This window comes from Diceros bicornis, chromosome 19 (genome assembly GCF_020826845.1).
Source record: "Diceros bicornis minor isolate mBicDic1 chromosome 19, mDicBic1.mat.cur, whole genome shotgun sequence".
NCBI lineage: Eukaryota > Metazoa > Chordata > Mammalia > Perissodactyla > Rhinocerotidae > Diceros > Diceros bicornis.
Window position 1 is genome coordinate 48,950,427 of NC_080758.1, and position 13,197 is coordinate 48,963,623.

Below are 13,197 nucleotides of genomic sequence, written 5' to 3' on the forward strand. Positions count from 1 at the left end.
GCTGATCTCCTCACAAAAAAAAACAAAAAAAAAAAGAAGAGAAACTGACAGGAGATTCCTGTTTATTGAGTTTCCAATGGGTTTGCATGTCTTCCTCCTCAAAAAGACCTGGGCCTCTTATGATGGCAACTGGGAATGGGAATTTTCTTCCACAGTTTGACCCGATGCTGAACTGCCTGCTGGCGTATGAGAAAAAGAACAGGACTGGGAGTAATGGACACTGACCCCCGGACAGCACCCAAATTAACCCCTTGTTGGGAAACACGCTGTTTCCTTTGCTTTGCCACCTGAACATTTTCCGACATATAAAATAGGAAATGTTTAGAAATTAAAATTTGAGTCGCAAAGGTGAGAAGAATTTAAAAATTCAGGATGTTTTCTTAACGCTTATTCTATTTGCAATATATGCTTGTAATCGGCTAAGACCCTCTTTCTTCTGTGGGCATTTAAATAAGACGCTCATTCTGAAAAGGGCTCCTTCCTTCCAGGTAAGAACTGCTAAAAGGGAGAGAACGTATTTTTTCTTTGGGCAAATTCTTCTTATTTCTGCAATGTTTACACATGGAGAATGAATGTAAACACAATAAGAATTTTAGGTCAAGTATTTAATCTATGTTTGATTTTAAAGCAATGTGGGTTAGGGATAATAAATCTGGGGAGGAAATTGTATTGAGCTGCTTTGAGATCCCTGGATGGAATTGAATATAAAATACAAACTTCTTTTGCAATTATTCCTTTCACACCTGGCTACTCAATCACTTCATTCATAGGCTGCCTCTGTCAGACTAAAGGATTGAAATATGTGAGGCTAACTTTGGATGTATTGTTTTATATCATATGAAAAACTATAAGTGCTGCATAATATTCTCCAGAGTAGTCTACATAAATATGTCTATACCTTTCAAAATCCTGAGAATTTAGCTCTTCCCTTTAAGAGTGAAACCTGGAACATTCATTCCTCTAAGCCTCAAAATAAAAGTGCTAAGTAAATGCTAATGATGAGGAAAAGCTGGTCTTGGTGGGAATTCTGTGTCAGACCTGAGACTCACTCCCCAGCGCTTATGGTTACGGAGAAACTGCAAAGAGAAGGCTTATCTCTACTTCCCTGTTTCTTTTATTGTTTTCTCCCTTTTAACATGTTGAATGTAGAAATACAGATTTTTTTCTTTATGTCCATTTCTCGCCCCCCCTCCCCCGAAGGACTTGGATCTTGGAGACTAAAGAGATGTGGAAGGGGCTCCTATTTGCATCAGACTCGGTGGTCCACGCAGGTCTTTCTCATGTGGGAGCTCGCTTTGTTGCTGGAGGAACGAGAGTGGGAAATGTTGAAGGCCTGCCTCAGATCACCCAGCCCTTTGATCCCCACCCAGGCCTCTGGCTCAAATCTTGACCTGTTTCCACGTTATAATGTTCTCGTCCTTCCCAATAGACATTCCTTTAATGAGATGGAGAAGCTATCGGAAGCCTGGGAGAAAAGAAAATGCTCATGGGTGGAGTTTTCACTCATTGGTATTGTGTGTGTGTGTGTGTGTGTGTGTGTAGTTTATCTACAACATGCCTGAGATCGTAACTCTAGAAGAATATAGTTATTTAACTATATACTATAAACTATTGTTTATTTAAACAATAACCCGACTTTAGTGTGGAGTATTATGCAGCTTTATAAAGAATGATATAAATCTCTATGAAATCATATAGAAAGTGTCTGTTTTAAGATGAAGGATATGGGTAATTTGACTTAATTTTTGTAAAAATAAACCCTGAATTTGTTTGTCTGTGCATAGGAAATATTTGAAGGTCACACACAAAACTGTTAACAATGACACTCCCAGAAGCTGGGACTTGGAGGGGTTGGGAGCAGACTTCCATTTTTCACTTTATATATTCCTAATTTTTTACAGTTGTCTCTTCTGTTTTTGTCATTAAATAATATAAAATAAACAAATGTTGAAAAGTGTGGTCTTTGCCACTCGATAGCTGGCAGGCTGAACACAAATATTTCTGGTCCTCATTAACTGAAACATATACCTTCTTGCATCTTGTTTTAGAGAAAATGAGCAGGTCCGTTGGAGGAGCATAGATCATATTTGAAAGAAGAGAATCAAACTGGGAACACCCACAGGCCAGGAGAAGTTAGGTAGGAAAAAGAAACCACTAAGACTTAATAAATCTGACCTAATTTAAAAATTTAAAAAGTGGATGTCACAGGGCAGACTTAAAGAACCAGCTAGTACTTAAATTGCTGTGGGTCTTAATTGCTTATGGTTCTCAGGAAGTGAAAGGATTGAAATGCAGGCTCTCTGTGGTTTAGCTTAATTAATATTTATGACTGCAGAAGAAAATTAAATAAGGCAAACAGTGTAATTTTAAACAGCCTGTGGTCACAGTTAGCAGGACTCAAAGCAAATTCAGAAGGAAGAGTGCTGTGGGAATGGTGGGATTTCAGTTTTCTTCATTTCCCCAATCAATTTTTTATGCTGCATGAGAGCCCCAATACTGACATCTCAGAGTGCTACAGTGACTCACTGTTTCACTTATATCTTTTGCATGTTTTCTTTGTCTTTGTGACTGATTGTCTGAAGGAAGATTTTCTTTTTTGGGGGGGAAACAGGGGTAATGCCCAAAAATGTTAGCCCTAGAACCATCTATAATTGCTCCCTTGGGTGTTTCTTGGGTGTGTATCTGCCATTTACTGATTCTTTGTATGGTCTGATGATCTGAGCGCCTCCATCTTGGGAGCTGAGAGTTGATGAGATGGCATCAGTGCCTGTAACGGGGAACCCAGAGTTGGTTGAACTTCTGCATGCTGGTAAATGTTTATTGAATGGATGGATGGATGGATAAATAGAAGAATAGAGGATGGATGGCTAGATAGAAGAATAGAGGACAGATGCTATATGACTTTGATCTAAAAACTCATAATTTACCTGTGAGGACTGGTTTTAGAGGGATAAAATAAGATTACAACAAATGGCTAGGCAAATGCTTTTCAAATTTCAATTGATGGCTCATTAATGTGTTGTGACAGTAATTTACTTCATTGAGACTATCATTAAATAAAGGAAAGAAATAGAATAGAATCTCTCAGTGCATCCACACAAGAAGAGGCACGTGTAGTTTTGAAAAACCTCTGTTTCCGTTATAAATGTGTGTGTATCTGCATCAGGATGGAAAATGCATTCCCTACTGTGAGTTCTCATTCAAAAAGCCTGAAAGACCAGCACACTGGGGGCTGAGGGCTCATTAGCTCTCCCTGCAAAGGAGCTTCCGATTTCTCGTCTGTACAACAGGAATCATAGCAGAGCCGTCTCCACAGATGGGGTGAGGATGAACCTAGTTGAGGCACATGAAGATAGCTTAGCCTGGTGCCTGGCATGTCGAGAACATCTGATCAATGATACTTTTCCTTGCCTGCATCCTCTGCAGTTTCTCAGCATTACGCTGAAGGAAGATCTCAACATTTTACACAGAGATGCGTTATACTAGTTTTGTCCTCTCAACGCTAACCAAAAACAACTCTCTTAAAACACAACTACATCTGCTCCAGATGACACCACAAATGTGAAGAGGTTATTCTGATGTGAGAGCTGCGTTGAGCTCCGGGCCAAGGACTGCCCCAGGATGACCACACATGCTCTACCCGCTTGTGACTCTCTTAGCAAAGAGCTAGAAGCGAAAGAGTCTGCTGCAGCCGACAAGCCATCTGAGGCTTCAATTCCATGGCTTTCCTTCCCTTTAAAGGCTAAATTCAGCGTTTCATTTTTCGTGCTGACAATAACCCCCAATCTCTCCCTATTTGCAATTCTTTCTATACCCTTTTGCACATGCTAAAACCATCCCCTTTCTTGTCTGTCCTCTTCCTGAAGTCAGTTGGTCCAGAAAGCCTTAGCTTCCAAATGATTTTGCAGGTCCCCTCTCTCCCCTCCTGGGAATGTGTTGATCTCATTCTTCTTTCTGATTCCCTTCCTGTTCTCTTAACGGCTCTTGTGCTCCCCTTCTCTTCCGCCTAAAGCCCTCTTCCACCCAGGTGATGTCTCCAGGTGACCCAATCTTGCAGAAGCCCCATTCTTCCACCTTTCCAGAAGGATGCTCAGCTTCCAGAGCCGCCCTCCTCCCACTGGCTGCTTCAGACAAGCCTGGGGCCTTGCTCTGGGTGGAACGTTTCCCGAGTTTCACCCATTAGATGAAAAACAAAGAAACAAACTTCCGCTTGGGTTCATTTCCGTTAACTTGGAAGATCTCATCCTCTTAAGCTGACTGATGTAACCACCTGTTCCATGAGAAAATGGAAACCTTGCTCCTAGTGACGGAAAATTCTCCCCTTTTCCGTGGGACCTGGTTAGTTGGCGAGTGGGAGCAGAGATCCCCATGATCAACAACTGCTTTGCTCATTGTTTGGAAAAACAGAAGTCAGGTGGTAAAAAGACAGCAGGAGTGCACGGGGGCACATGGGGAATAGTATGCATTTCTTAACTTTCCAATAGCATTGCTCATTGTTATTCTTTTCCTTAAATAACATATATCCATATCATAGTTCAATTTGCTTTTCCCACACAAAGGTATATCTTGGTGTCTTCCCTTGTTAACACATACAGAATGATCTCTTATTCTTCACTGCAGTGCAATATGCATATCCCACTGTCCTATAGTCAGTCTAATCCTGCTGGTGTCTCAGGGGAGCTCCCCAGAAGCAGAGTCTTTGGTGGGGAGGGGTGGGTTCATGTGCATGTAATTTATTAAGGTAGTGGTCCCAGAAGAAGTCAGTGAGAGAGTGGGGGAGACAAGCGAGGTGCCATCTCGGGCAAAGCCTCATAGAGAGGAGCTGCAGCCTGGCCACAGGGGCCTCCGGAATGAGTAAGGCCTCACTTCTGCCCCCATCGTTGGTTAGGCCCTCCTGGGGCCAGGTCATACATTTCCAGACACTTGGAACTCTCTGTGGAAGCATACCAAGTAGCTCCCAGAGCCCAAGGGCAGGCTCTGATAGAGCAGCAGTTGCAAAAGCTTACTGAAAGCCCCACAGCAAATGGCAAAAATGGAACAGAGGAAGCTGGGTGGTGTAGCAACAATGTGTGTTATAGGAGGCTTGTAAATTTCGCTATTATAAAGAGTACTGCTATGAATAGTCATGTCTGTGTATGCATGTTACTGTGTTTCTCTAGTGCATGGAGGGTCTGGAAAGAGCCACACCATACCCTGTAATGGTTATCTCTGGGGAGGAAAGAGGATGTGCCAGGGTGAGGGGTTGTTAAAGGGGACTTTGCCCTTATCTGTAATGTTTTAACTTTTTTTTTTTTAGCTGAAGAATATTGGCCCTGAGCTAACATCTGTACCAATCTTCCTCTATTTTGTATGTGGGCCACCGCCATAGCATGGCTGACGAGTGGTGTAGGTCCTCGCCCAGGATCCAAACCTGTGAATTCCAGGCCGCCAAAGTGAAGCGTGCTGATCTTAACCACTACACCATGGGGCTGGCCTCTGTTTTAACTTTTTTGAAAAGAGGGTGTATCTACATGTTGTTTTTGTATTTAAGTTATGCTAAAATATTTCCAAGAGCACCAACCAATTCAAATACTAACAGTTCTAGTCAAGAGGCTAGTGAAGTATCTCTTTGCTCTGAGCGTCTTCCTTTTGGGTTATAGCCAGTGGTAGCGGTGATGGGACCAGATTCACCCTTGCTTGCAACCTCAGGAGTTAGGAAATCTGTGATCCTGAGGCTCCTGATGTGGCTCTTATTCTTTTCAATTCCTGCCACAATTTTGACAGGGTGTAAATTAATCTTGGTTTTAGCTCTCATTTAAAGGCACATTGATCCATGGTCCTGGAGCAGCTCAGCCACTATGTATTCAACAAACGTTTACTGAACCCCAGTGTGCCCCATGGGTTCACTGCTCATGGGGCACCACAAATATCTTCAAGGAGTTCACAGGGTTGGGAGCAGACCAGAAACAAAATAAACGCAATGCAGTGTGTTACTTCAGCAGCAAGTTAGGCACCCCGGAGATAGCAGCAATACACAATCCCTTGGATGGGAGGGTTGGGGTGCCTCCTGTCAGAAGGGATGATATTTAAGTCAAACCTTGGGGGAAGGGGAGAGTTCCACAGGCTGAAAGAGACCAAGGGCTCCTCTAGTGGGGGAAAACACCAGTGCAAGAGCCTGGGCGAGACTCAGCATCAGGGGCTGGGGAAGGAGCATCCTGGGAAACGCAGTGAGCTGGAGGGAGATGGGAGGGTCACCAGGGGGGCTGAAGGCTAAGGAGTTTGGCCTCTTTTCTTGAGGATGGAAGTCACCGAGGGTTTGAAATTGTTGTTCTCTCAGCAGTGTAGAGGGAAGTGAGGTTAGACTTAGGATCACTACTCAGCTGGCCCTTGTCAAGGAAGGGCTTGTTAGCTGCTGTCAGCCCCTTCAGGGTCACCTCAGCTGCAGAGGCACGGACCTTTGCAGGTGGTGCACATCCAATATCTATGGATGAGAGTGTACAAAGGCCAGGCCATCTGAGCCCAACTCCACACAATTCTGAGGGCTACGCTAGCTCTGGATCTCCCCATAGGGTCGACCAAGGCTGCCGCGGGGCCCGTGTGAAAGCTGGACTTCTCCCTCTGCCCATTCCTGCCTCCACTCCCCACCCTCTGCCAGGCATTGATCCCATTGATTCTTCATAATCATGACACATGCTAAACTCCAACTTAGAGGCTGCCTTCAGGGAACCCAGGTGAGACAACCACTTAGGGGACTGCAGCACTAATCCAGGTGGGGAGGCTGCACATCTGGAGCCAACATTCTTTCTGGTTTCTGTTACGTGGTAATGGAGACAGCCTAGTTCTGGAGGGAGAAATCTACCTCTGGCCACTGATAGTCTCTCCAGAAAACTCCAAACTGATACAGATAGGAAAGCATCAGGTGAAATGAACATATAGAACTGGGGGTCAAAGTCTGTGCCTTAGTTTTGGTTTCCCTGGAAGTAGATCCAAGGATTCAAGTGCTCGCAGGGTATTTGGCTAAGGAAACACTGGAAAAGGAGTTGGGAAGTGAGACTGGGAAGGGAAGGCAGCCAATAAAGTGCATGTCATCAAACTAGTTACTACTACCGGCAACTGAGGTTTAACCTGCTGGGGCCTCTGGGAGGCAGAGTAGAACATGCACCTGAGAGTTATTCCTCCAAGTGCGGGGTGGGGGGAGCTGAGGTATTTATGCACCAACTCCTGCCAGTTGTTGATTGACGGCTGCTGCTGGGGAGTCTTAATTCTCTAGGCACTTCCAGTCCTGTATGAGGAGGGTAGGATTCTGCTGCCAGAAAACACCCTCAAACACCAAGGTGCAGATGCTGGCAGATGGAAGTAGGGCTAGGGGACATACATCATCTGTTAAGTCCTAGTGTCTCCATTTCCTAACGGCAAGAGCTTAGAGGCCTCATCCCATCTGAGCCTCAGCCCCTTAGTCATAAGACAAGGATAACAGTGATAGGTGCCTTCTCATTGTGGTGAAGTTTAAATGTGACTTTGCTTTAGTCTTGAATAATATCTTTAAGAATGAGTGACATGGAGGAGAGAGACAAGTAGATGTATAATAATATTAATACTTATCACATGCCATGGACCCCAGAATTGCATTCCCAAGTGTGGAGAGGCACTGAGTCTCCTCCAACTCCTTCAAGATAAACCAATCTCCCAAATTCAAATTTTCAGATTCATGTGTAGTGAATCACCTACTCTCACCAAAAGTTATATCCTGCCAACTACCTCTGGAACTATCAAATGCTACTCAGGAAGTCCCTCAGAATTCAGTAACGCTATTTCCCTCCTTTATAGGGATAATATCTAGGAACAGTGAGGTCAATGTCAACCAGAGAGTAGGATTGAGAGTCCTCCCGTCTCCGCTGCAATGCTCACTGAACCACAACCCTTTTGATTACCTGAAGGAGGACAAGTAGAAATGCCCAGTTTGAGTAGAAACCTTCTAAAACTATGCATTTCCGATGCTCAGTGGCAAAAGAGTCAGCTGAAGTATTGAGTAATGGTGAACTTTGTTCCCTATTAAATAGAAGGTAAACTATTGCCTAGTAAGATGATTCACTTGTGGTGAATGGGCACTCACGATAAAATTGTATCATCATGGAAAATCCCTATCGTGAAGGCTGGGTCTCTAGCTGCTCCCCAGACCCCAGAGGCCAGAAAGTACACTATAGTGGGGGCTCAAATAGAGTATAGATCACAGAGGAAATCTCTTACTGTTTGACCCTAAGCACTTTTGTGCAAAAACCAGGACTGTGATAATTCCCACCATGTGTGAGAAGAGACATCCCATTTTCAGGGCCATTTCTACAAAGTACTGATGGAATTTCTCCTGTCCTTGTAAGAACTGTCACTCTCTGAGTCTCAGATTTACTGCTAACACAAAGCCTTTGATTAGATCCCCATGAGGTTAATGGGACCTTAAATCAGTCACAGATCCTTCAGAATTTATCTGGAAATTCCACCCTCTCTTTATTTTTTATCACTATCCCAATGGTCCTTCCTATAATTGAGTTTTATGTTCTAGACATTAATCATTTGAATTTTTAAATTTAGATAACATCTGAAGGACTACTTCCCATTTCCTAATCACATTTCGGACGGTACTGAATAATAAGTAAAGCGTTAACTTCCTCTGGTTAAAAAAAATCCACATGCACACACACAAACTTGAGACGTTTCAGACTTGATGATCTGAGTATAAAACGAAAGGGCCGAGCCTTTGATTCATATTCTATTCAATCACGGGTAGAGCAGGGCTGAAGGGATTTGCATGTTTAAAGGAGTGTTCAGAAGAACAACTGACATAATGAATTCTCCAGGGGTCTTTGCAGAGGAATTGGTATTCATCCCAATCTCCGGGGTCTGCTGCAGGCTCTGTGTTCTCTGGGTGTGCTGATTGGACGCCAGTGTCCAGTGGCAGCCAATCATGAGGTGTCAGAGCAGAGGCCTCCATCTTGTTTGGACTTGGGAGGGCAGGAAGGGATGAGTTGAATGGCCAGCAGGCTACACCAGCGGGTCAATGGGGGGTGTGTGTGCAGGTGTCAAGTGGTGGGAGGTGGGGTTGGTTCCTTCCCTTAAGCAATCTCTTTATCAGGGAACACTCTCTTTCCTAGGGTTTGAAAACCCAGAGGTATCCCTTTCTCAATTTTACGTGGGCAGTTGCGTAGATCACCTCTTTTTCTCGTGGGAAAACATGCTGGAAAATGGAATGGGAAGGGAACCTTTGGCCATCAGATTGGTAGGAAATTCTACATTAAAATGTTCCTTGCTTTGTGCTAAAACTGCAGTGTATTCCCAGTACTTGGAATAGCTATGGCTGAGTTTATTTAAAATTTTACAAGAAAAGGCGAAGGCACACCGCTAGTGCATATTGAAACCACCGTTTCTCAAAGGGTGTATGAGAAGGAGCTGGAAAGGGGACTGGGGAAACCTCAGCCTTACTTAAGCTTAGCCCTACTCCTCAGCACCACCTTTCCTCTGCAACTGTGTCAACACGGTAGGCAGGACCTTCTTTGTTAGTCACTACCTCTGATGTCTGGGGATTCCTGCCTCTATCCCCACAGGTCCCTCATCAGCCCCCTGCCAGGTGTTCTTTTCTCTCAGGGCTCTGCCAGTGACAGCTCCTGCCTGAGGCTTATCATCCAGGCTAAAAGGTACTCTAGACCAAAGGTTGTCATGGCTTGAGGAGATTATTTGATGGATGGTAGCAGTAAAGAGCATGAGCTTTAGAATCAAGACCTTGGCTTGAGTCTCTGATTCTACCACTTATGAACTGGGAACCATTGGACAGGTCTCTTAGCCTCCCTAAGACTCAGTTTCTTCATCTCTCAAAAAAGACAATGGTTATTCCTTCCTCCAAGCGTTGTGGAGATCACGCCTGTCATGTCCCCAGTGACGGCTCACAATGAGCTTGCTATGGGCATTAGTCATGACCTATAAAAATACAGTGAGACCAGGGGGCTGGCCCGGTGGGGCAGTGGTGAAGTTCGTGCGTTCCGCATCAGCAGCCTGGGGTTCGCCAGTTCGGATCCTGGGCACGGACCTACTCACTGCTCATCAAGACAAGCTGAGGTGGTGTCCCATATAGAAGAGCTACAACCCTACGACTATGATACACAACTATGTACAGGGGTTTTGGGAAGAAAAAAGAAAAAAAAGAGGAAGATTGGCAACAGATGTTAGTGCAGGGCCAATCTTCCTATATAAGGAAAAAAAAAAAAACACAATGAGATTCTCCAAATAGTGGCTATTGCAAGTTGTGGAAACAGCTGAATGGATTTTCACTGAATTTGGAAGTAGTCCGACTTACAACATAGGCCTGAGACACTCCCTTTGGGGAGCTCTGAGAGGTGACGTTATCCAGGGCAGCTACAGGCCTTGCCTTGCATCTCTCATGCTGCCTTACCTGTTTAGCCAGGTGCCTTCTCCAGGAGGATAAAATGGCGGCAAGAATATATTTCTTTTGAGAATGGCTAATACTTCCCCTAGTAAAACTGGAGACTTAACTGTTTATGTTCTCTTCCTCCTCCTCCTTCTCCTCATCATCATTATAGGGGGGAATATCCTAATGTTTGAGGTTGATGTCTTGGAGGCAAATTCTAATCTCCTACAGAAGGTTACATAGAAGACTCAATTGTTCTGACTTAAGGCAAGCATTTCTTCGTGTGTGTGTGTGTGTGTGTGTGTGTGTGTGTGTGTGTAGTTATTTCTAAAGCCAGAGAAACAAGCTTTTTACTAGCACTCTCCTCAGCAGCTTGGGAAAGACATTGGGCATAGACTCAAATGATCCAGCTCTGCCCCAGCTCTGTCTCTTGGGAGCTGGGTGACCCTGAATGAGCTGGTTAATTTCACTGAGCCTCAGGAGCTTAACCTTTAAATCAGGGTGAGGACACACATGTGGGAAGAGACTGTGAAGGTGACATGATAGTGTGGGAGGGTCAAGGCTTTGCCCCAGAACCTGCTGTTCAGGGACTAGGGAGATGCAGGCTGAAAGGGTCTGAGAGCTCCTCCCATAAACCAGCTGCCATTTTTAGGGGCATGGAAAGGGTTTAGCTCTTCCCAAGGGTTTGTTTTTATAAAGATACACATCTATTAATGGTGACTAGGAGCAAAACTTAATTATTGAAAATATTAAACTGTTGCCTTCGTCTCCTTGTAAATCACATTCTCTTGCAATCTGTCCACTAAGAAGGTGAATCTATGAGGGAACTGAGGAGTTTTTCCTAGACCAATGCTGCTTAAACTTTACCATGCACACGAGTCACCGGAGGGTCTTATTCAAAGGCAGATTCTGATTCAGAAGGTCCATGGGGGTCTGAGATTCTGCATTTCTGACAGGCTCCCAGGTGACACCAATTTGCCATTCTGGGAACCAGTCTTTTTTGCCATATTTTTTTTTTGTGAGGAAGATCAGCCCTGAGCTAACATCTATTGCCAATCCTCCTCCTTTTTTCCACCCCCAAAGCTCCACTAGATGGTTGTAAGTCATAGTTGCACATCGCTCTAGTTGCTGTATGTAGGATGCGGCCTCAGCATGGCCAGACAAGCAGTGCATCGGTGCGCACCCGGGATCCAAACCCGGGCCGCCAGTAGCCGAACGCGTGCACTTAACCGCTAAGCCACGGGGCCGGCCCCTGGGAACCAGTCTCTGAGTGTCAAAAGTCGAGAGCAAAATGGCCATTGACCTGCTTTGGGTCTCGAAGTTCTCTTTTTTGAGTTCATGGCAAGGAAATAATTTTGAAAGCCAAGTTTTGGGGAAAGGGATAAAAGTACACTAAACTTCAAAATCTTGCTTTACATGTCAAGAATGAGGATGGACAGATTCAGACTCTAAAGCTTTTCCATAAGCCCTGGCAAAGGGAGGTTGCAGGATATGATATAAAACCATCACCAAGAAAACAGTAACTGGGAGGAAGAGCCCCCTGGTTCCCGAGAGAGTCAGAGGGAGAGGAGTAATAGGTGGGGCCCTGGCTGTTCCTCCTTAGGACCAAATCCCAGGATGAGGGAGGAGCATGGAAACATCTAGAAGGTGTTTTACTGAAACTCCAAAGACATCTGGGTGCATGCTTCTTTTTCCAACATGAAAGGGCAGCTGTAGAACAGCAAGGAATGTAGTGGGTTTGGGGCGGAGGGGTGACCTGGTGTTCTGAGTCTTCCTCACCTGCCTCCATGGGAGAAAGGGAGCCAGGCATTCCCGCAAGTGCGGTGGGGGGGGGTGCATACTGTTGCTGAGGGGTGAGATTCATCTTGCCTACTGTGAGTTGCCAGGGTGAGGGGTGGAGAGACCCCCAGGGCAGTCTGCTTGGTGGGAGTTCAAGCTGAGACTGTGGGTGAACATGGCTAGGATTCAGAGCATCTGCAGTCCCCTGAAGGTGAGAGTCAGCCATGCGTGTGGACCCCCAGCCCTGATACATGGACCCAGTCCCGGTACATGCTCTGCAGACACTCCAGCACAGGGAATTTGCACAGTTCTTCCAAAGAACCAGGCAGGGCCAGCACTCTGCAGTGGCACCAGGAAGCCAATATCTAGACCAAGTAAGAGGAGAAGTCCCTTACCTAGGAGAGTCAGAACTAGAGGAGTTCCTCCACGGAACCAGGGGCCTCCCCAACCTGAGGAGATGTAAGCATTTCTTGAAACTGGAGGCATCTTGAAGAGGCAGAAAGAGGGGGGTAAACAGCTCTGTGGGAAGGTGGCTTTAGACTAGTGGGGATAATTAGCTGACCGAGGCTGCTAAAATAGAGGAGACGGTGACTTTTAGTTAGCAGGCTTGCTCAGACTCTCCCCAGTCTTTGGAGGGAATGCAGATGGGAGGGACTGCGAAGTTGAGTTCAATTACAGGAAATAGAGAAACCACTTTTTTCTTGGCACTTGGAAACAGTAGTGTATAATGTTAATCCTGTTACAGTATCATTTAATCAATTTAATAATAAACTAAATACCACTCCAACTCAAAACCATTGAATTCATTTGTTTTTTTCTTCTAGACTGTGCCTATACATACATATTTTACCTAATAATGACAATAGTAAACCTGATATTTCATTGTTTTTTTAAAATTGGATATTGTGTTATACATATTTCCATGCTTTGCCTAAACTTCTTAATCTTTGTATTAATATATTTAACCTTGCTACCATTTATTGAGAAAAATGGCAAATGTGTGTATATATGGACTTTAGTACAAG